At 34.6% G+C, this 21955-nt stretch overlaps 1 pseudogene; it reads left to right on the top strand.

Moving 5' to 3' along the window:
• The first annotated feature begins 8252 nt into the window (after nt 1-8252).
• Nucleotides 8253-18471, top strand: LOC118518635 (cerebral cavernous malformations protein 2 homolog; annotated as a pseudogene).
• Nucleotides 18472-21955: the final 3484 nt, after the last annotated feature.

Below are 21955 nucleotides of genomic sequence, written 5' to 3'. Positions count from 1 at the left end.
AAAATTCAACTCATAACTCATTTCATCATAAAACTTTTAGTTTAGATGTGGAGACAAATAAATACAATATCATATTATGTTTTGTGTATGTACAGAATGCTGATAGCACATAGGAAAATGTGAGTATCTTTCTTAATTAAAAAAGTAGATATTTTATTTGAAGTTTAAAACTAGAAGTACCTAATCATGGAATGGGGTCCATGTAGTCTTCATCAATGCACCTTGCTCACTTGCTGTTGTTCCTTTCAATGTCTATTATCAGACATATTGGAACTTATTCTCTCACATATAAATCTTGATTTTGAAAGTCGAGTGGATTTCTAGTAGTAACATTATATTTAGGTTTTTTTTTTTTAATTTTCTATCCATATTTAACAGAGACTTAATCTTTACAGGAAGTCATTGAATACATATTACATTTATTGGGCAAGTTCATCAGGATGTCAAAAAGGGAGGAGGCAGAATTATATTCATCTTGCCCATTTCACACTGGGGGGACTCCAGGGAAGAAACTGAGAGTTTCCATATAATGAGAATTGAACCTCAGATACAGAATGTGTTCAAAGACCATAGAAATTCAAAGTTAGAATAAAATATAAAATAAAGTAAAATAAAATAAAATAAGGCATAAAAAGGCACAGTGCAACTAAGCGTAAAATGTTAACCTGAGAAAATCTCTAATTTGACTTGGGTCATTTTCTCAGTTTCTTTCAGCCAAATATTTGTTCTCCTTTTTCTTTCTCTCACATAAGAGGAAAAAAATCAAGAGTGAGTTAATAAAAAATTCTCATATTTGCTTTTTCTTTATTTAAACTTAGTTATTTCCTCCTTGTTTTCTTGATTCTTTTTAACATCTAGTGAACTTACATAATATATTTTATATCAGCACAACCATTGCCTACAAATAATGATATTACTGTTCATCATTCTCTCTACTTTTCACAGATTAGCCTCAGAATAGAGGTAGAAGCATGGAAATAAATCCTTTTAGACCTGTATTTATCTCAGGCAGAAGTTCATATTACCAGGTTAGTTCTATGAGGCCACCATACCATTATTTACAAATGTAAATGATGAGTTCTCACTAGAGTCAGAATGATTGGTATATCAAAACCAAGAGCAGAAATGAAAATTAATTGGTGATATATATTTTTAGTTATAGAATCACATCATATTAAAACTTAGTTGTTTCATAGATACACATATATACTTATTTCATTGAGGGATTGTAGGATCTATGTTAGATTTTATAAAGTGTGCACATATTGGAATCACCTGGACAGCCTGAAGTAAGGATGATCCCTCGGTCCCACCTATACCCTGATGAAATTGATCTTCACTAATTAAATTAATTTTCAAAATCTCTTAAAGCTATTCAGCAAAGATTTAGAAACACTAACCAAAATCATGTAAAACACAGCTCTTAATATCATACTGGTTAAGCTATGTATATAAAGATACATAAATTAAGGAAGTACGGAAAAGTTCACTATAGATAGTATTTTATGGTGATAATTTGCCAGATAACTCATACATATCCAAGTCCTGTTCTCAACAATTCAACCTATTTTTCAAGGTACTAAAGAAACACATATGCACAGAAAAAGAGAACAACAAAAATTTACCCTTTTATTATCTGGGGTTTTAGAAAACTAAGCCAAAGTAAGTGAGAAAAAGTAAATAATGATAAGAAAATAATAAAATTTCAAATTGAAAAATGTAGAAAAACATAAGGGACACTAAAATCAAGTTCTTTGAAAAGATCAAAGAATTTGGGGGCACCTGGGTGGCTCAGTCATTAAGCCTCTGCCTTCAGCTCAGGTCATGATCCCTTGAATAAAAATGGTAAGATATGTAGTCTTGTCTTGTTCCTGAAATTTGAGGGAAAGTTTCCAGCTTTTCAGCACTGAATATGGTATTAGCTGTGAACTTGTCATATATGGCCTTTATGGTATTGAGGTATGTTGCTTCTGTACCCATTTTATTGAGAGTTTTTATCATAAATGTTGAATTTTGTCAAATGTTCTGTATCTATTGAGAAGATCATATGATTTTTATCTTCTATTTTGTTAATGTGGTATATCATATTGATTGTTTTGTGGATGTTGAATGATCCTTGTATCACTGGAATAAATCCTGTTTGATCATGGTGTATGATCCCCCTTATATATTTTTGAATTTGGTGTGCTAATATTTTGTTGAATATTTCTGGTCTATATTCATTAGGGATATTTGTAATTTTCTTTTCTTGTGGTGTCCTTGTTTGGTTAAGTATCAGGATAATTCTGGCCTTGTAAAATGAGTTTGGAAGTGTTACTTCCTCTTATATTTTTTGGAAGAGTTTAGGAAGGAGTAGTATATTCTTCTTTGAATGTTTGGTGAAGCCACTGGTTCTGGACTTTTCTTTGTTGGGAGGTTTTTGATTATTTATTCAATCTCCTTACTAGTAATTGTTCTGTTAAGATTTTCTTTTTCCTCATGATTCAGTCTTGATAGATTGTATGTTGCTGGGACTTTATCTATTTCTTCCAGATTGTCAAATTTGTTCGTGTATAATTGTTCATAGGAATCTCTTATGATTCTTTGCATTGCTGTGGTATCTGTTGTAATGTCTCCTCTTTCATTTCTGATTTTATTTATTTGGGTACTCTCTCTTTTTCTTCGTGAGTTTAGCTAAGGGTTGATAATTTTGTTCATCTTTTCAGAGAATCAGCTCCTAATTTCAGTACCTTTTTCTGTTGTCTTTTCAGTCTCTATTTCATTTACTTCTGCTCTGATATTTGCTATTTCCTTTCTTTGACTTTGGGCTTTGCTCATTTTCTAGTTCCTTGAGGTGTAAAGTTAAATTGTTTATTTGAGATTTCTCTTATTTCTTGATGTAGGCATTTATCACTATAAAATTCCCTCTTACAACTGCTTTTGCTGCATCCCATAAGTTTTGGCATGTTGCATTTCCATTTTCATTTTTCTCAAGGTATTTTTCTATTTCTCTTTTGATTTCCTCTCTGACCCATCAGTTGGTCACTAGCATACTGTTTAATCTACACATATTTGTGGGTATTCTAGTTTTCTTTCTATAACTGATTTTTAGTTTCATACCTTTGTGGTCAGCGAATATGCTTGATATGATTTCAGTCTTCTTAAACATATTCAGATTTGCTTTGTAGCTTAATGTGTGACCTGGAGAATGTTCCATATACACTTGAAAAAATGTGTATTCTGTTGCTTTTGGATACAATGTTCTGTAGATATCTTTTAAGTCCATCATTAATGTGTCATTTAAAGTCAATGTTTCTGTATTGATTTCTTGTCTGCTTGATCTATCTGTGATTGGAAGTGGAATATTAATGTACCTACTATTATTGTATTGCTAATTCTCTTTTTAGGCATGTTAATAGCTGCTTTATATAATTGGTGTTCCTATTATGGATGCATAAGTATTTACAAATGTTATATCTTCTTGTTGGATTGACCCTTTTATCATTATGTAATGCCCTTCTTTGACTCTTATTACGGTCTTTGTCTTAAAGTTTATTTTGTCTGCTATAAGTATAGCTATTCCAGCTTTCTTTTGATTTCCATTGCATGGGATATCTTTTTCTATCACTTCACTTTAAGTCTGTGCATGTCCTTATATCTGAAATCAGTTTCTTGTAGGCAGCACATAGATGTGTCTTGATTTTTATCCATTCAGCCACTCTGTGTTTTGATTGAAGAATTTACTTCATTTACATTTAATGTAATTATTGATAGGTATATAGTTATTGCCTTTTGTTAATTGTTTTCTGGCTATTTTGTGGTTCCTATCTGTTCCTTTCTTCTTCTCTTACTCCCTACCTTTGAGGTTTGATGATTTTCTTGAGTGGTATGCTTGGATTCCTTCCCTTTATTTTTGTGCATCTACCACAGTTTTTTGTTTTGTGGTTACCATGAGGCCATATAACAACTTATATTTATAACAGTCAATTTTAAGTTGACAACAGAAGTTTGAATGCATTCTTGCACTATATTTTTCCTGTCCCCCATCATGTTTTATGTTTTTGATGTCATAGTTTACATATTTTAAAAATATGATATCAAAAGCTGCCAACCTTTTAAGGAAAAAATAGCGCCAATTCAACCACATTATCATCTATAAAATAGAAAGGAAAGTAAAGCATTTTATTTGGCCAGCATTTCTCCAATAGCAAAACTGTACAAGAAGAGTATTAAAATGAAACAAAAAAAGAACAACAAAACAAAAAATTCAAATAAAAGAGAAAGTGTAGTGAATGTAGATATAAAAATTCCCCACAAAATATTAGAAAATTGAATCCAGCAATACATAAAATAATAATATATCATGATCATGTGAGAATTATCTCAGGAAATATTTGAAAATCTATCAATAACATAACCATATGTTCATAGTCTAAAAACAAAAAGGACATTATCATATCAATTAATACAGAAAAAGTTTGACAAAATTCAACACTCAGCACTCACCAATCTAAGAATAGAAGAGAACTTCTTCAACCTAATAACAAATACCTACAAATACTCTTAGTGATAACATAATTAATAGTAAGTGACTGCATGCTGTTCTCTTGGGGTCAGAAACAATGCAGGATGTCCTTGCTCACCATTCCTATTCAATGTTGTACCAGAAGTGTAGGTCAGAGCCATAAGGCAAGGGGGAAAAAAAGAGCAAAAATCATACAGTTTGGTAAATAAGACACAAACTGGCCCTGTTTGGAAAAACATAATTTTCTACCAAGAAATCTAGAAAAGAAAAAAAGAAAAGAAAGAAAGAAAATAAATCCTCCTAAAATTAATGAGTTTAGCAAACTTATAAAATAGACTAGAACAGGGCGCCTGGGTGGCTCAGTTGGTTAAGCAACTGCCTTGGGCTCAGGTCATGATCCTGGAGTCCCTGGATCGAGTCCCGCATCGGGCTCCCTGCTCGGCAGGGAGTCTGCTTCTCCCTCTGACCTTCCCCCCTCTCATGTGCTCTCTCTCATTCTCTCTCTCTCAAATAAATAAATAAAATCTTTAAAAAAAAAAACACACAAAAAAAAATTAAAAAAAAAAATAGACTAGAACACACACACAAATCATATTTCTAAATGCTAACAAGTAGAAACCAAAATAATAATTTTAAAAGAACAATCTAGTACAGCCTCTCATAAACCAATCTATAGGCACCACATGCTTAAAATGGAAAATGTAATGAAATAAGTGAAAGAAGACCTTAATAATGTATATGCATTACTTATTCTTGGCTTGAAAGACTACACCTAGTACTGATGTCAGTTCTCTCCAACTTAATCTATAAAATCAGTAAGGATTATGTATATATTTACAAACTGACTATAAAATTTATATAAAAAGCCAAAAGAGGGAGAATAGAATAAAATAGCTAAAAAATACCTCTTTTAAAAAAAAAAAAATTATTTATTTATTTTTGAGAGGGAGAGAGAGAGTGAACATGAGTGGAGGGAGGGGCAGGGGGAGAAACAGACTCCCCACTGAGTGGGGAGCCTGATGCGGGACTCGATCCCAGGACCCTGGGATCATGAACCCAGCCGAAGGCAGATGCTAAACCAACTGAGCCACTCAGGCATCTCTAAAAATAGCTATCTGGTTAATGATTTCCTCTATAGAAATAAAGGCAGGTTATATTGATAAAGGAGATAAACACATAAATGAATGTAATAAATTAGAGAAAATGGAAATATACCCCCAAAAATACAGCCAAATAATTTTTGACAATGGAAAAGTATTCTAGTAGAGAAAGAATAATCTTTTCAGTAAATGGTGTAAACAACTGGACATAAATATTCAAAAATAAACTTTGATTTAATCTTCATAATGTCTATAAAAATTAATCCATGTAAACTTATAAAGTAAAACAAGAACTTTTTAGAATAAAATATAGGAAAAAATACTCATGATTTTGCACAAATTAATATGAAAGCCACAAACTATGAAGGAGAATAATCTTAAGTTAAATTTCATTGACATTATAAAACTGTTATTCTTCTAAAGACAATATTAAAAAAGGAAAATTCAAGAAACAATTTTTTTTCCCAAAAAACATATCTGACAAAAATTGTATACAGAATACAAAAGATCCTCAAAAGTTAATAGAAAGAAAAAATTTAAATGGTGAGTAACATCAGTGAACTTGACAGAGTGAGGCCCTCCATAAATTCTCTCCTCTGGTAAAAATTGTCAGAATGAGCTTTTTCAAAACTCTGGAAATTAACCAAAGATTTGCAGCAATCTGAAGAATATTTATGAAAAAAAGTCTGTATTCTATGACCATAAAGCAATAAAAATCGAAACAAATAATCTTCCAGTCTCTAAAACTACATAGAAAAAGTAAAGTTTAAATAACTTTTATCCTAACAAAAATTAAAAAAATAGACAATGTTAAAGTAATAAAAGTGGATAATTTATGCAGCAAAACCCATGAGATCTATCTAGAATTATATTGTTACTAGGTACTGAAGAATAATGAAAATAAGCTAAATATATAACAATTTTGCAGAAATTGAAAAACAAGATAGAAAAATAAAGATTAATGTAGAAATAAATGTATTAGTAGGAAGAATAAATATGAATTGAAATATTTAAACACTATCCCTTCTCCACAAATAAAATTGAGTAGGAAATTATAAAAATTCATTATAACAAAATTATAAGGATGATTTAGTAAAAATTATAAATCAAAATTTTAATTCACAATTATATTCTAGTTTGAAAAAGCATTATGAAATTAACTACATGATTATAAATTTAAAATGGGAACAAAAAATAAATATCTTAATATAAATATAACTAAATCTAGAATTAATTGTTCCTAAAGCCTCTTGCTCCATTTGTTTCCTTAGACACATTGTTTCTATATATTTAAGGATGAGTTACAAATCATACAAAGAGGCTTAAAGCCAGTGAATTAGTCATATGAAATTATTAAAACATTGATATCAAAACTTGACATTTATTGTACAAAAATGTCCTACAAAAGCTATCTTCTTTCAAACTATTAACAACAATCATAGCTACCATTTTGGAGCATTTACTATGTTTCATTCACTGCATTAAATCTTCATATTTGGCCCCTGATAAAGATACTTTTCTTATCCACATTTTTTTTTTAAGATTTTATTTATTTATTTGAGAGAGAGAATGAGAGAGAGAGAGAGAGAGCACATGAGAGGGGGGAGGGTCAGAGGGAGAAGCAGATTCCCTGCTGAGCAGGAAGCCTGATGTGGGACTCGATCCCGGGGCTCCAGGATCATGACCTGAGCTGAAGGCAGTCGCTCAACCAACTGAGCCACCCAGGCGCCCTCTTATCCACATTTTACAGATGAGGCATTTGAATTACAGGAAAGTGAAGTTACTCATAGCCATAAAGTGAATAACTGGGTTATGAACCCAGAAAAATATGGTTTCAGAATTCTTACTTTCACTACCTATTATTGCTAATTTTATGTGTTAACTTGGCTAGGTTACAGTACCCAGATATTTGGTTAAACATTATTCTAGATATTTCTGTGAAGGTAATTTTTAGACAAGATTAACATTTAAATCAATAGACTCTGAGTAAAGCAGATTATCCTCTATAATGTGGGTGAACCTTGTCCAATCCAAGGCTTTAACAGAAAAAAAATGACCTCCCTGGAAGAGGAGGAAATTTTGCCAGAAGACTGTCTTTGGACTTGAACTGAAACTTCTCCCTGGATCTCTAATCCACTGGCCTACCTGAAGATTCTGAACTTGCCTAGCCTCCACAATTGTGTGAGAAAATTCCTTAAAATCTCAACCAATCAGGGGCGCCTGGGTGGCTCAGTCGTTAAGCGTCTGCCTTCGGCTCAGGTCATGATCCCAGGGTCCTGGGATCGAGCCCCACATCGGGCTCCCTGCTCAGCGGGAAGCCTGCTTCTCCCTCTCCCACTCTCCCTGCTTGTGTTCCTTCTCTCGCTTTGTCTATCTCTGTCAAATAAACAAATAAAATCTTAAAAAAAAAAAAAAAAAAAAATTTAAAAAATCTCAACCAATCAATCATCTCCCCACTCCCCCCCAGCTTTCCTTTGCATTACTGTAGGAGGCCAGGACTGATGTATGGTATGCTGCTATGAAATTAGGCTCCCTATTACCAGTGTGAATAAGAGGATCTCAGTAGCTCAGACTAAGTGGTAACACTTAATTGTGAAAGGGATGATAGACATGATGGATAGCAAGGCCAGAATATATACCAGGGGAACATGACCTACAGGGATTTGAAACAATTTGAAATAAACCATGGTTCTTCAGGAGATAAGAAAAATGTGGACCCCATACAAGTATTTCATGACATGTATAACCAGAAAAGACCAAGACCTCTAGCTGTGTCAGTTAACAATAACAAAGCACTATCCCACGCCCAGCTTCTAGATTTAAACCACTTCTGAGACCTAGAGCTCATTGATTTAATGGAAGGCTGAGTCTCCTTGAAGAAGGGCCCTATAAAACCACAGGAAGTATGTATCACAGTGGTCAAGAATTTTTCTCCACAGGAACCTACCACCATCTTTCATAGTAACTAAATACTAGAAAGGTCGGATCTTCACAGGGCCATTTTATGCAGAGTCTGGACTGACACTGAACTGATACCAGGGAATTCGGAAATCATCAGTCCTCCTTGTCCCTTTGCCCCCCGTTTACAGAGATAATTCAAACACCAGTCCAAGTTCATTTCACAGTTTTTTCAATAGGTCTGTGAATCTAGGGTATTTCTATGGTTTCTGAATGCATGATCGAGATGGATACACTTAGGCACTCTCAGAACCCTCATTTTCATTCCTTAACTTGTGGATTTCAGAGTCATTATGGTAGGAAAGCCTCAATAGAAGCCCATGATACCTCTGATCCCCAATCAAAATACTCACTGTCCCAACAGCAACACTAATTAGAATGGCATAGTGTAGTGCAAACTTCTTAGACTTGAAGGATACAAGGATGATAGTCCCTGTTATATCCTCACTTAATTCAATACTTTGGTCCCCTCAAAAGCAAGTAGATGATAGCAGAAGAGAGTAGTCTATTTTTAACCTTAACTATGTGATAGTCCCAGCTCTAATGAATTTAGTATCTTTATTAAAACATATCCCACAAACTTGAGCACTTGCCAAATAGCTACTGATGTGTTCCTATCAACCTCAATCCAGAAGGGGAATCAGAAGCCATTTAGACTCCCTTAGGACAGAGAGCAGTACACATACACTTGGGCTCAGAGCTATATTAATTTTTCTTTTCTCTGTCACAGTAACATTTGAAGGCTAGATCCTGTGGACAATGTACAGAACATTCATTCCTGTCCTCCATATTGATAACATCTGAATCAATTTTTGAGCTCTGAGTGGGCAAGGGCAAGAGAGAAGCCTGTATCTATTTCAAACTACGGTACTAAGGAGTACTGTCACTTGAGTCATATGGTTCTATAGATGCCATGATGCTAGATACATCTAGGGAAAAAAGGTATCATGTAGAATTTCTGGCCAACCTAGTAGGAACTTGCAGCATAGATTTCTGGGATTCTTAAGCAATGCTATGTTTTGTGCAACAGAGAATTATTATTCAATTGAAAAACAGTTTGTGGATCTATCATAGACTCTAAGTCCCTGGCATTAGCCTCGAGACATTAGGTAATGAGAGGGCTTGGGGATGCTTATCATAAATGCATATTTTCTAAAACACCAGATAACAAGTTTGAGTGACTCAAGACCAATTGATTATATAACAAAAATGGTGTCCTTGGGTAAAGCTCAGGCAATTAAAAAGAGCAAAACTGTATTACATAAATAGGTGTCCTAGACTCACTTGTTACCTGTCACTATTGTATTGGTGTTTATCCCTCTCACTTTACAGGTAGTTGCGGACCCCATACAAGTATTTCCCCACCAGATAACCAGATATCAAAGAAAGAAAAAATACTAGTTCTATTTAATGGCTAGACTAGCTCAGTATAGTGCTGTGAGCTAAATATAGACTGTTTCAACATTACTGGCCTAGAACTAAGAAATGGAAGTTATAATAGCCCCTCTCAGTGACACCCTGGGGAATTTATCCACCACATTTTCAACTCTGTTAAAAAATTCTTTTTTGATTTGATTTCTTGGTTTTGACTTCCTGGGGAAGAGTTTTTCTACCTGGAAATACAGTAAGGATTCAACTAAACCTATGTCTGTTGTCTGGTCACTTTGGGCTATTTGTGCCAGGCAAAAAAAAGTTGTTCTTACATTAGTAGGGACAGTTGACTTTCTTTATCATGATGAAATACAGCTACTGTCATAAAATCAAGACAAGGAAGAATATGGCTGCACCTTAAGAGACTTACTGATGTGTTTGGCTATGCTTCCATATTTGGAGCTCACCATAAAGAGAAAATTATAGGAACAATGAACTGATAACAGCACAATTATCTTGGAGATAAAGTCAAGAATTGAAATGGTCTACTGCATTCCCACCTAGGAATTTCATTTTAACACCATCTTTACCCATTAAAAACTAAAATGAAATCCCTTGAAGTTATATAAAAAATATTGAGGCAGAGATATAGAGTATTTGAAGATTATTCTAGGATTGGGAATTATTGTGTACACACATAAGGAAAATTTGAAGCAAGATCAATAGTCCATTTGAACTTGTATAAATAGTTTAAACAAATTTAAAATGAATTGGCAAATTAGACAGATTCAATTTTCCAGACATTCAACAAACTAAAGCAGCACTCTCCACACTGTATAGCTTTCTTAGGTATAAATGTGATTAATATATATAATACCAAGTCAGTTAGGGTTCATTTAATTATTAGCTTTTGTAGATACAGTGAAAACTATTTTCCTTAGAATAACATTTTAAAAATTTAAGTCTCCTAGACAATTATGTTTCTAAAAGATACAAGTGTAAATCTCTGCTCTGACATGTAAATAGTGTGGAAGTAGCACTCTCAGCCTCACAATAAGATAAAACGGAACAAGCTGCAAAACAACTCCTTAAAGGTTCACCAGAGAATTGAGGTCACAAGGTAAGCCGTTGCCCCCAAAACTGAAGAGAGAGGCGGCCAGAGAGAATCACCAAGAATAACTTACCGGGAGCAACAGCCACTGTTGGTGCCAGGACACAGCAGGTAAACTTACAGTGTGCTTGAAGAACTGCTCGCAGCTCAGTGTGGAGTATCTGGAAAGTTAAAATCTCCGGGAAGCCCAGTGTTAGGAGGGCCCCCACACTTTCACCAGTTTCACCTCCAGGATTCCCACTAGCTTCTCACTGTGAAGAATGAAAGGAAAATCCCTTAGTGCTTCCTAAATATTGTCTTGATTACCATAGCTTTATGATAATATTTGAAATTGGGTAGTCTGAGACTCAAATTTATTCTTCTTTTTGAAAAATGGTGTTGGCTATGGAAAAATAGTTATGGAAATTCAAGGTCCTTTGACCTTCCATATACATATTAGAATCAGCTTGTAAATATATCCAAAATACATGGTAAGGTTTTGATTGGAATTCCATTGGGTCTACAGATCAAAATGGGGAGATTAACACATTAGCAATATTGAATCAAAGCTTTTTCCTCTATTTAATTAGGTGTTCTATTTCTTTCATAATATTTGGAATTTTATTTTTTCCAGTTTTATTGAGATATAACTGCCTGATAACACTGCATAAAGTTTAAAGTGTACAACAAAATGATTTCATATATGTATATATTGCAAAATGATTACCAAAATAAGTTTAGTTAACATTCATTACTTCAGCATTTGTAATGTTTTTCTTCTAAGGTAACTCTTAGCAATTTTTAAATATACAGCAAAGTATTGTTATCTATAGTCTTCATATTGTACATTATATTCCCAAAACTTATTAATCTTACCGAAAGTTGAATCTTTTGACCACTTTCACCCAATCCCCCTACCATCCATCCCCCACTTCTGGCAACCACCATCATGATCTCTGTTTCTATGAGTTTTTTTAGATTCCACATATAAGTGAGATCATGTAATATTTGGTTTTCTCTGTCTGGCTTATTTCATTTAGCATGATGTTTTCGAGGTTCATCCATGTTGTCAAAAATGGCAGAATTTCCATTTTTAAATGGCTGAATAGTATACATGTATAAATATATATAAATATATGACATAGAATATTTTGTAACACTTTATCCATTTGTCTGTTGACGGATTTAATGTTTGTTCTATTCTTTTTTAATGGAAAGAGTGCTAGCAACACTTCTAGCAGACCTCTAAAATCATGGTGGAAGGGGCGCCTGGATGGCTTAGTCCTTAAGCATCTGCCTTCTGCTTAGGTCATGGTCCCAGGGTCCTGGGATCGAGCCGCGCGTCGGCTTCCCTGCTCGGCTGGAAGCCTGCTTCTCCCTCTCCCACTCCCCCTGCTTGTGTTCCCTCTCTCACTGTGTCTCTCTCTGTCAAACAAATAAATAAAATCTTTAAAATAAAATAAAATAAAATCATGGTGGAAGATGAAAGTCTCATCAGCCATATATAACTGGATTCAATGAACTTTGCCTATTAAGACAATTGTTCCCTTTTGTTTACTTTTGTAAGTAATTTCTTTCATGGGCTTCACTTGGATTGTTGTAAAATCTTATGGTTTGTAAAATGGGAAACCTAATCTTAAAATATTCCTATACGGTAGGAATAGTCTCATTTTTAGATGAAGAAATGGATGCTGAAAGGGGAAAAATTTTTGACAGTTTACCAAGAAAATGTGCATTGAACTTTGTAAATAAACTACTGCTTGCAAAATCCATGTTTTTGTTCCAAACTTAACTCTATGCCTTATGTAATAGTGCACTGTAAACATCATAATAAAAATGAAAACTGAAGTTAACAGCATATTTATAAAATTGATTAATATACAATTAATTAACAATGAAACTTTATCTGTTATTGTGAGTCATTTTAGGATATACAGTTCTTCATGGTTGAGAAATGGTTTAATCTATATATTAGATTACCATTCTTTATGTCATGAATATTGGTCTCCAATATAGTATATTTATATGAATTTCTCTCATTGTGAAATACTTTATCATTGACAAAGGATGGTCTATCTAAGAAATCAGTACTTAGAAGATAAAGATATAACTATTTTAACCCATTGCCTTCTTACTAGGGAAAATAAAGATTAAACTGTAATACTAAATTCCTTAGTGTTGAATAGATTAATTACTAAAAAAGGAAATATTTTCTTAGAATTTTATTCTAAATATTTTTCCATATTAAAAATATATTACTGTGCTAGCTATCAAGCCAAGCCCCCAAGAAAAGCATTTAGCAGTTTTACATGTCACTGACTGGTGTTTTATATGGTTACTTTAAAATAATAGCAGGATATTTGGCATTAAGCGATTTTATCTTGGCTTGAGAATTAACCAACAGCTGAGAACTTTACCTGTAATCTCACTCAATGTGATTTTAATGGACTAGCTCATGGTGGGAAAATGCCATCACAATTAAAATGAATCTTTTAGGTTTATGAATGCTTGTGGAAACTAATTCAAGAAGGATATCAACTGAGGTTACCAAGAATATTTCAAACTTGAAATTGTCCAAAATACTCTGAATATGTGACATCTTTTATGAACTCTTAGAATTTATCATATTTGCTATTTTAACACATAATAATCATCAACTAAATATTATGTGGTTTTTTTTAAGATTTTATTTATTTATTTGAGAGAGAGAGGGAGCCAGAGAGAAAGCCCGAGCAGGGGGAAGGTTAGAAGGGGAAGCAGACTTCCCACTGAGCCTCAATGTGAGGCTCATTGTGGAGCTCAATGAGGGCTTTAATGAGGGGCTCAATGCTGGGCTAGATGTGGGGCTCTGGGCTCGATTCCAGGACCTGGGATCATGACCAGAGAGCCAAAGGCAGACGATTAACTGACTGAGCCATGCAGGTGCCCCTAAATATAATGTGTTTTAACAAGTGCTGTGGACCGAAGGCTAATGCTCTTCCCTTGAAGAGAGTTATTTGTACTTCAAGGCTCTACTCTCCAATGTATGGAATGCCACACATAATAGTTTTGCCAAAATGCTCCTAATCTTTTCACTTTGTAAGATATTGCCACCATAGTATCAAACTTCTGGATGAGAAACAACAAAGACAATGCCCTACTTCTGAAGGGTTTCTAGAATTAAAATAATTGAGGCAGATTCTAAACCATTTTTTCCTCACGAAAATTTTGGCATAATTTATTTCCAAAGAATATTTAAAATTGTTTTAATGGCGATAGTTAATCCATTCTTTTATTTTCTCACTAAAATTTTAGCATAGCTTACTTCAGAAGAGTATTTAAAATTGTTTTAATGACAATAGCTATTGAGAGCATTAATAAATATATAGATTTTAATGAATTTATGATTGAAAATTCATAAAGAATACCTTGTCTGAGGTAACACAAAGACAGGAAAGACAATAAAGGCAAGTTGGTGATAGAGGTCTAAGTCTGAGTTGTCCTATGTATTTAATTGGAAAGAAATCTGAGACCAGGGAGAGAGATAGCATGTCTTGGACTAGAATGAGGCAAATGAGGAACCCACAACACAGAATTAAAGGAGGAACCCTCAGATTCTTGCAAGTGAGTGCCTCCTAAAATTTTGGGCCCTAGATAGACTCATGGCTTGCCTTATCCTAGTCCTAGTCCTGAAAAAGTGAATTAAATACTACAAAGATTTCCCAAGTTTGGATAGTTCAAAGGACTCACCATGCTTCTCACAGAATAGTCACATAACACTTTTTATTAAAGTAAAAATAAGATATAGCAATAGGAAGAGAATACAGACAAGTGTGGGGGGTCTGAAACATACTCAAGTACAATCTCCCCAGGATCCTTAATGGCATATGAGCTAGGCTTCCATATCAATTGAACCATCAAGATCTGTGCAAGGAACCTTGGCCTCATAAGAACTCAAGACATAACTTAGAAAGGGGGATTACACACTCTGGCCATATAGTTTAACATGGATGTCTAATAGGCTACACCAAGTGAAAAACATCAGTTAACCCAAACCTGGAATGTGTCTGGAAGAATTTTAGAGTTTAAACTGCACATTATTAATCCCATAGCTCTTATCTTGGCCAAGAGTCAAAGCCAACATCCAGTATCCCCAGAGAAAATGGTAGAACTTTCCCAAACCAGCATGAATCAACTTGGCTCTACATAAATATCAATATGACTTCCTCCACCTTAATAGGGCTTCTATGTAGAACCATTTTAACAGATGCCAATTGGATTGCAAGTTAGTGTTAAACCAATCTTAAGCATGTAAGAGAGATCTTGATAGATTTAGACCTGGCCCAAACCTTGTATTAGGGATAAATTAAAGCAACAAAAGCTGACCATAGGAATTTGAATTCTCTGGATGTTTACCAAATTTTGTCTTTTCATCACTTTTGGTCCCCCTCCTCCATACACATATCTTTTACAAGTACTGAAGAACTCAGAATATGAAAAACTGCATTGTTTAGCCATTTCCATTATGTTTAGGCAATGTTGAACATTCAGTGGTCTGATTCTTAGTGTAGGTTTCTTTGGGTATCTTTCCCAAATCATATATTATCTTTGAACGCTTTTGTATTTATTTGCTCTTCATAGGTAAAAAGGAAAAGAAATATAGTAATTAACCATGACTAGTTTTAAATGGTTAGCAATCAAAGAGGGTGAAGTATTTAGATGAAATGTCAGTACTTGTGAGGTAATAACATATCTGGGGAGTTTAAATGCAAAAATGGAATGCCATGAAAATTTCTCTATCGTTTACTAGTGACACTTTGCTGAATAATATACCATATTCTAATTTTGAAAGTAAAGCATTATCACTGAAAACATTCTGAATTTATATTTTATTCATAGACATGACTGCATTATGAATTATTTATGCTTATCTGTTCAGATACATTTTTACTTTTTACTAACATACTCATAAAGTAGAAAAAATTTTCTGTCATAAAAGAAGTGTTATCACATAAATTTGTAAGGTCAAAGTGTACATTTACTATTACAATTATAGTGAGGTTACTAAAGTAAAAATATAGCCATGGAAAAACATTTTGAAATTACATATTTCTGTAAAATTATTTAAGTCGTTGAAGTAGTTCTTCAATATTTAAATGATAATTAGTTTTGTTTATTAAAGGAAATACCGCATACACATAAATAAGTACACACAGTGTGATGAAAAACATTCATTGATATTATAAAATCAGAGTATAATGAATAAAACAAAAGAAATACTCATAAATAGTACATTATATTATAAATTCTTGGTAAATGATGTCAATAAAACCACAAAAATGTTTTGGAAAGAGCAGGATTTGAAATGACTCACAAATATGTGTAGTAATGTGCTACTCTTGGACATATTATTAAGTGCTATCTTATGTTACATAAATATGTACCCCTTAACATTATTTATTATAAATTTAATTTTATATGTTTACCATTGTATTTAAGGATTGTCAATATTGGATAATATTTTATTTTTTAGAGATGAATCTTCAACTTATAATTTTTATTAAAAATTTGAGTCTAAATTATATAGCAGAGGAGGAAAATAACCATTACATATTTACATTTTTTCATGAGAGAAAAGATCTATTAATAAAAAACGTAAATTAAATAGAAACTAAAATATGTTGACATGGTTTTGAATTATCTGAGTTTATTTTATTTAAATAGCACCTCATCCTTTCTCAGTTTTCTAGACTTGGTTATTGGGGGACCTCAGTCGAAGAAGAAACCATGCATATTATCCTGATAAATAAAATTCAAAATGTATAAAATAATACCATTTCTGTAAATGAATTTAAGGCATTTGGTAGTTCAGTTTTAATGACAAACATTAATTTATCAATTGTTTTCTATAAGAAAGTGTTTTCTTAACTGTTCTATATATTATTTCTTACATAGAAACAAAAAGAAATTTAAATTTTCTACCATGATAAACATTGATATCTAAGAATATCTTTTTAAATTGTTACCCAAAATCTTTTTGTGTTCATAAGTGTGTTAGTTTTATTATGCCCAGAAATAAATTGAATCTGTATATCTAAAATAAGATTAAAAAAAATTAAAGACAAAACGGTACAGAATCATTAAAACGTGGTGTTTTTAACATTATAAACCACCAAACATACAAATTGCTATTAACTGTCTTTTGTATGTAAGAGCGGTAAAAATAGCTCTCCTTATAATTAAAGCCAAAAGTCCTCCCCTCTAACACTAGGATAAAACACTAAATTAAGACATGATTAACGCATTAAAATTTGATGAATAATATTTACACTTAACTCTCACTCAATTTTCAACGTGGAGGTGCACGGGGCGAGCCAGGCAAGAAGGGCAAGAAGCCCGGAATTGTGTCGCCGCTTACATGAGTATTCCCAAAGGTGAAAAATATAAAGAAGCTTGGAAGAAGGTGACAAAGAGGTGCCCTCCGCTCCCTGTGGTGCTGCCCTTGCCTGAGCGTGTGGGCCGGACAGAGGGCTGAGCAACTACATGGGGGAGGTAAAGTACTTAGGTCTCTGTTAACAGACATACCAAGGTACTTGAATGCCTCCAGTAGGAATGAGATTCTGCACTTCACAGATGCTGCAAATCCCACTGGCTGCCCAAAACTTGCGCAGGAGCACCATGCTGTGATCAGCCTGTCTGCCTGCAACGTGAAGCTGGCCTGGAGGAACTAGAAGGACACCATCGCAGGGCCCCCACGCAAAACACCGCGGCCGTCTCCCACTTCCGGGAGGAAGCCTTGCGTCCGGCGGTCCTGTAGACAGCCCAGGACCATTTCCCCAGCCAGGGTCCATGGGCGCCAAGTTCTAGGGGCCTCACTCACCTCAGGCTCCCAGTCAGGAAGCAGTGTGAGGCCTGTGAAGGCCAGCCGCCTGGCGATGCTGGCTGCGGAGACCAGGGTCGCTGCAGAGAAGCTGTGCTCCCCGTTCAGCCAAGCCTTCCGGAGTATTTATACGGAGTCCACCATCGAGTTTCTGGGTAGAGCAGTGTTTTATTGGGCCTCCACACCCACCCACCACCTGTCCCTTCACAAAAAGTGACATTCTCTCACAAAAGTGGACGTGACAGGTCCCTAGGAGGTGGAAGCCAGCTCTTTCGCTTTCGCCGAGGGTACGCACACAGGTTGCCTCTCGCTCTGGCCCTTCTGCAAACAGAGGTCTCCTCACGCTGGGACCAGCCCTGTGAACACTTTAAGCGCCATTGCGGCTGAGGCGCTGCGGGGCTGCGGGGCTGCGGGGCTGCGGGCTGACGGGGCGCATCAGTCTCTCGCCGCAGAATTCCAGCAAGGCGCATCGCGGCTGCATGGGGAGCACTATAGGGGCCTCAGTCCCCGAACTCGGCATCAACATGAGGCAGCTCTGCAGGAACAAGTGCAAGTTCGGACTAATGCCTCTGCAGCCCTTCATCCTTGAGGAGGACAGCCAGCAGTCTAACTCCCTGGAGCCCGTCGGAGCTAAGGCCGGCAGTGGCGTCTCCATGGTAAGAGAAGGCCTGCGCCGCTCGCCGTCCCCACCCACTCGCTTCCTGGTTGTCCAGCCTTCCTGGGGAGAGGTCCCCTGGACTTCTGTGCGTCTGCCCTTTTCCTCTCTGGGCTCGGGGCTGGCAGGGGGAACAACCGGAGTAGGTAGTCCTCTACTGTAAAGGAGTTTGTCAAGCAACATAAAATGATAATTCATTTGGTCATCATATATCACACTATACAGATATTTTCATTTTCTGCTGCATTGACTGAAATGTTCTTTGTCCTGACACCTCCTTACAGAAATTTCTTATTACAGCCTACATAAAATATTTTGCAAACATAGAAGGCTACATTTTTTAATCCATTCATTTGTTGAACAAGAATTCATTGCATGTTAATTATGTGTAAGGGTGGGTTCGTTTAAGATAATTTTCTGATAGTCCCATAGATAATGTCACAACTATACATATATAGTTGTTGACTTTTTCATTGCCTAACAATTTAGGTAAGGCTATCACAACTTTTTATTTCCAAGCTAACTGACAAGAAGTCAGTAAGATTCCTAAAATGTAGAATTTATTATTTTTATTATTTTTATTTTTATTTTTTTGATGATACTAGGCAAGTGATGTTATAGTGAAAGCGTCTTGGGTACTTAAAAAAGTGATTGTACTAGTTCAGCGATTGCATAAATTAATACATGAACAAGAGAAAGGTCCAAATTAGTCTTTTAAATCATGAAAGAGTTCACTGAACTATGTAACTAAACATTTTATAATTGGCTTCAGTCTATGATTGAGACCAGAAGAGATTCACAGAATGAAGAAGGTATAAAGTACATCTACTTTTCTTTACTGAGATTCCTTTCGAAATCAGAAAACTTGTGATAATCTATCATCAACTAGGAGGAAAGGCTTTTTATTGATACTTTTATTAATATCTACCAAGGACCTTTTTCCTCTCCCAAAGGAAGCCGAATGATTTTTTTCAAGAAGCAAAACTGTTATTCCCTGTCGGTCCTTGTCCACAAAGGGCCTTCTGCAGAATGTTCTAAATCTTCCTGGAGGTGAGATAGGTCATGGCTTAGGAGGAATGACAGATAAATGAAATTCATACCAAAGCTCCATACTCCTATACTTCGACTCAAGTCCCCTAGAAAATTATGTAAGTCACCATCCCCTCTAGCACAGCATGTTCTTTTTCTTATTTGTACTATTCACTTGGACCAGCAGTTCCCCGGATTGGCAAATTCTAAAGAGATCGAAAGCTGAGAAAAACTCTTACTTCTTTCCATATATGTATAATAGTTAATTTCTTCTGATATTATTTTCTGTAGATAGTTATCTTCTGGTCTGGATACATTTCTATATTCATAATAGAAATTTCTACTTCTATATGGTTTCGAATTAAGGGACTTAATACTGAAGTGTTTCCTCTTTAACTTTTGCTTTTTATGTTGACATTTCAGGTTATATAAAGTATTGATTTTCAAAAATTCTTCTATTTCTGTTAAGACATTCTATAATCCTTTCATTGACCAGTATGAATCATGCAGAAAATAGATTTGAACAAAAGTAAAAGAGCTACCTGTACTTCAATGCCATGACAAATCAAGCCTTGGCCATAGATTACACAACTCCAGCTAATCTTAAAATGAGAGCTATGCTTCCTAAGAGAGCTTGGATAGAGCCATGTATTTGCTCAATACAAATTAATTGTAACTATTAGGAAAAAAATTCAAAGGTCATAGTGAAAGAATGATGACAGAATAACATCATGGGTCATTCACAGAGGACAGCACACACCATAACTCTATGTTAGAATGTCAAATTGAGTTTTTATTTAAAATTTTACTGTTACAAACTAACTTCTCAGTTTTCTTAGTTGGAGATTTTTAAAAATAATTTCTTGTTTAGTAGCACTATTTTGGAATAACTGCAAAGGTTAATTTAGGCCATTTTACTATTAGCATGAAGAATCAATCCATCAAAAGATTTTGAAAGTGCAATAAAAACAATTTATAAATAAATAAATAAGAAAATAAATAATAAATAAATACAAATAATAAGATATAATAAGAAAACTCAGATGCAATGCATAAACTGAGAGGGAAAAACAGTAAATTAAAAGTTGATTTATTTATTTATTTATTTATTTGACAGGGAGAGACACAGTGAGGGAGGGAACACAAGCAGGAGGAGTGGGAGAGGGAGAAGCAGGCTTCCTTCTCTCTTTCTCTCTCAAATAGATAAAAACAATCTTTAAAAAAAAAAGAAAAATTAAAAAACAAAATAATAAAAAAACATGGTAAATAGCAAATAAATAATATGCACAACAAATAATAAGTACAAACCTGTTCTTAATGACTATGTGCCTAACGTTCTAAATACTTTTTTTCAAGAATTCTTATTTTTATTTTGTTCCACGCTTACATTTCAGCACTAATACAAAATCAAATGTTAGAATAATGAGAATAGGATTTTTGACTACAAAGATTCACTGTTTCACCATGATGTTTTCTTTAAGTTTTTTAAGGATTTTATTTATTTATTTGAGAGAGAGAGCAGGAGCAGGGGGATGGGCAGAGGTAGAGAGAGAAGCAGACTCCCCGCTGAGCAGGGAGCCCTATATTGGGGGGGGGGCGGTGTTTGATCCCAGGACCCTGAGGTCATGACCTGAGCTGAAGGCAGATGCTTAACCAACTGAGCCACCTAGGCTCACCCCACCATGATGTTTTCTAATCAGAAGTCTTTGAAAATACTCAGATTATTCTAGGTGATAGCAGAAAATGACAAAAGTAGAGAACCACAAATGGTAGACTGTCTTGCAAGTGATTTTAGATGCTGCTCTACTTTTTGCCAGAAATAAATTACCTTTTCAGAGATCACATGGAGTTACTCAAAACTCAAATGCTGGGATGCTTCCTAATTTAACTAACTTACATGGCATTATAATATTCATATAGCTAATGATGTACATAAAGATAAAAAGTGATCTGTTTCTCTGTGTTTAACACAAATTCAAAAAATATGTTAAAAAAAAGAACAAAAACAAAAAACAAAAAATATGTTAAATGATCCTAAGAAACCAGGTTAGAGCTGAAATACAGTTGAGGATATAAAAAGTAAATACTTTTCCTTGCCTTTTGACTGTACAAGAGAAGTAGCACATCCTGAGTAAATATAGCAGATGAAAAGGTACGTTCATATTAAGAACACTGCCATCAACAGAAAAGAAAGATTTTTTCTTTCTTTTTCTTCAAGTTTTTATTTAAATTCTAATTAGTTAACATACAATGTAATATTACTTCCAGGAGTAGAATTTAGTGATTCATCACTTACATATAACACCCAGTGCTCATCACAAGTGCCCTCCTTAATTCCCATCACCCATTTAGCCCATCCTCCTGCCCACCTCCCCTAGTTAAAAGTCTC

Source organism: Halichoerus grypus, chromosome 9 (assembly GCF_964656455.1).
Source record: "Halichoerus grypus chromosome 9, mHalGry1.hap1.1, whole genome shotgun sequence".
NCBI classification, from domain to species: Eukaryota; Metazoa; Chordata; class Mammalia; order Carnivora; family Phocidae; genus Halichoerus; species Halichoerus grypus.
Note: the sequence above shows the minus strand (reverse complement) of the source record. Positions and strands in the feature narration are given on the sequence as shown.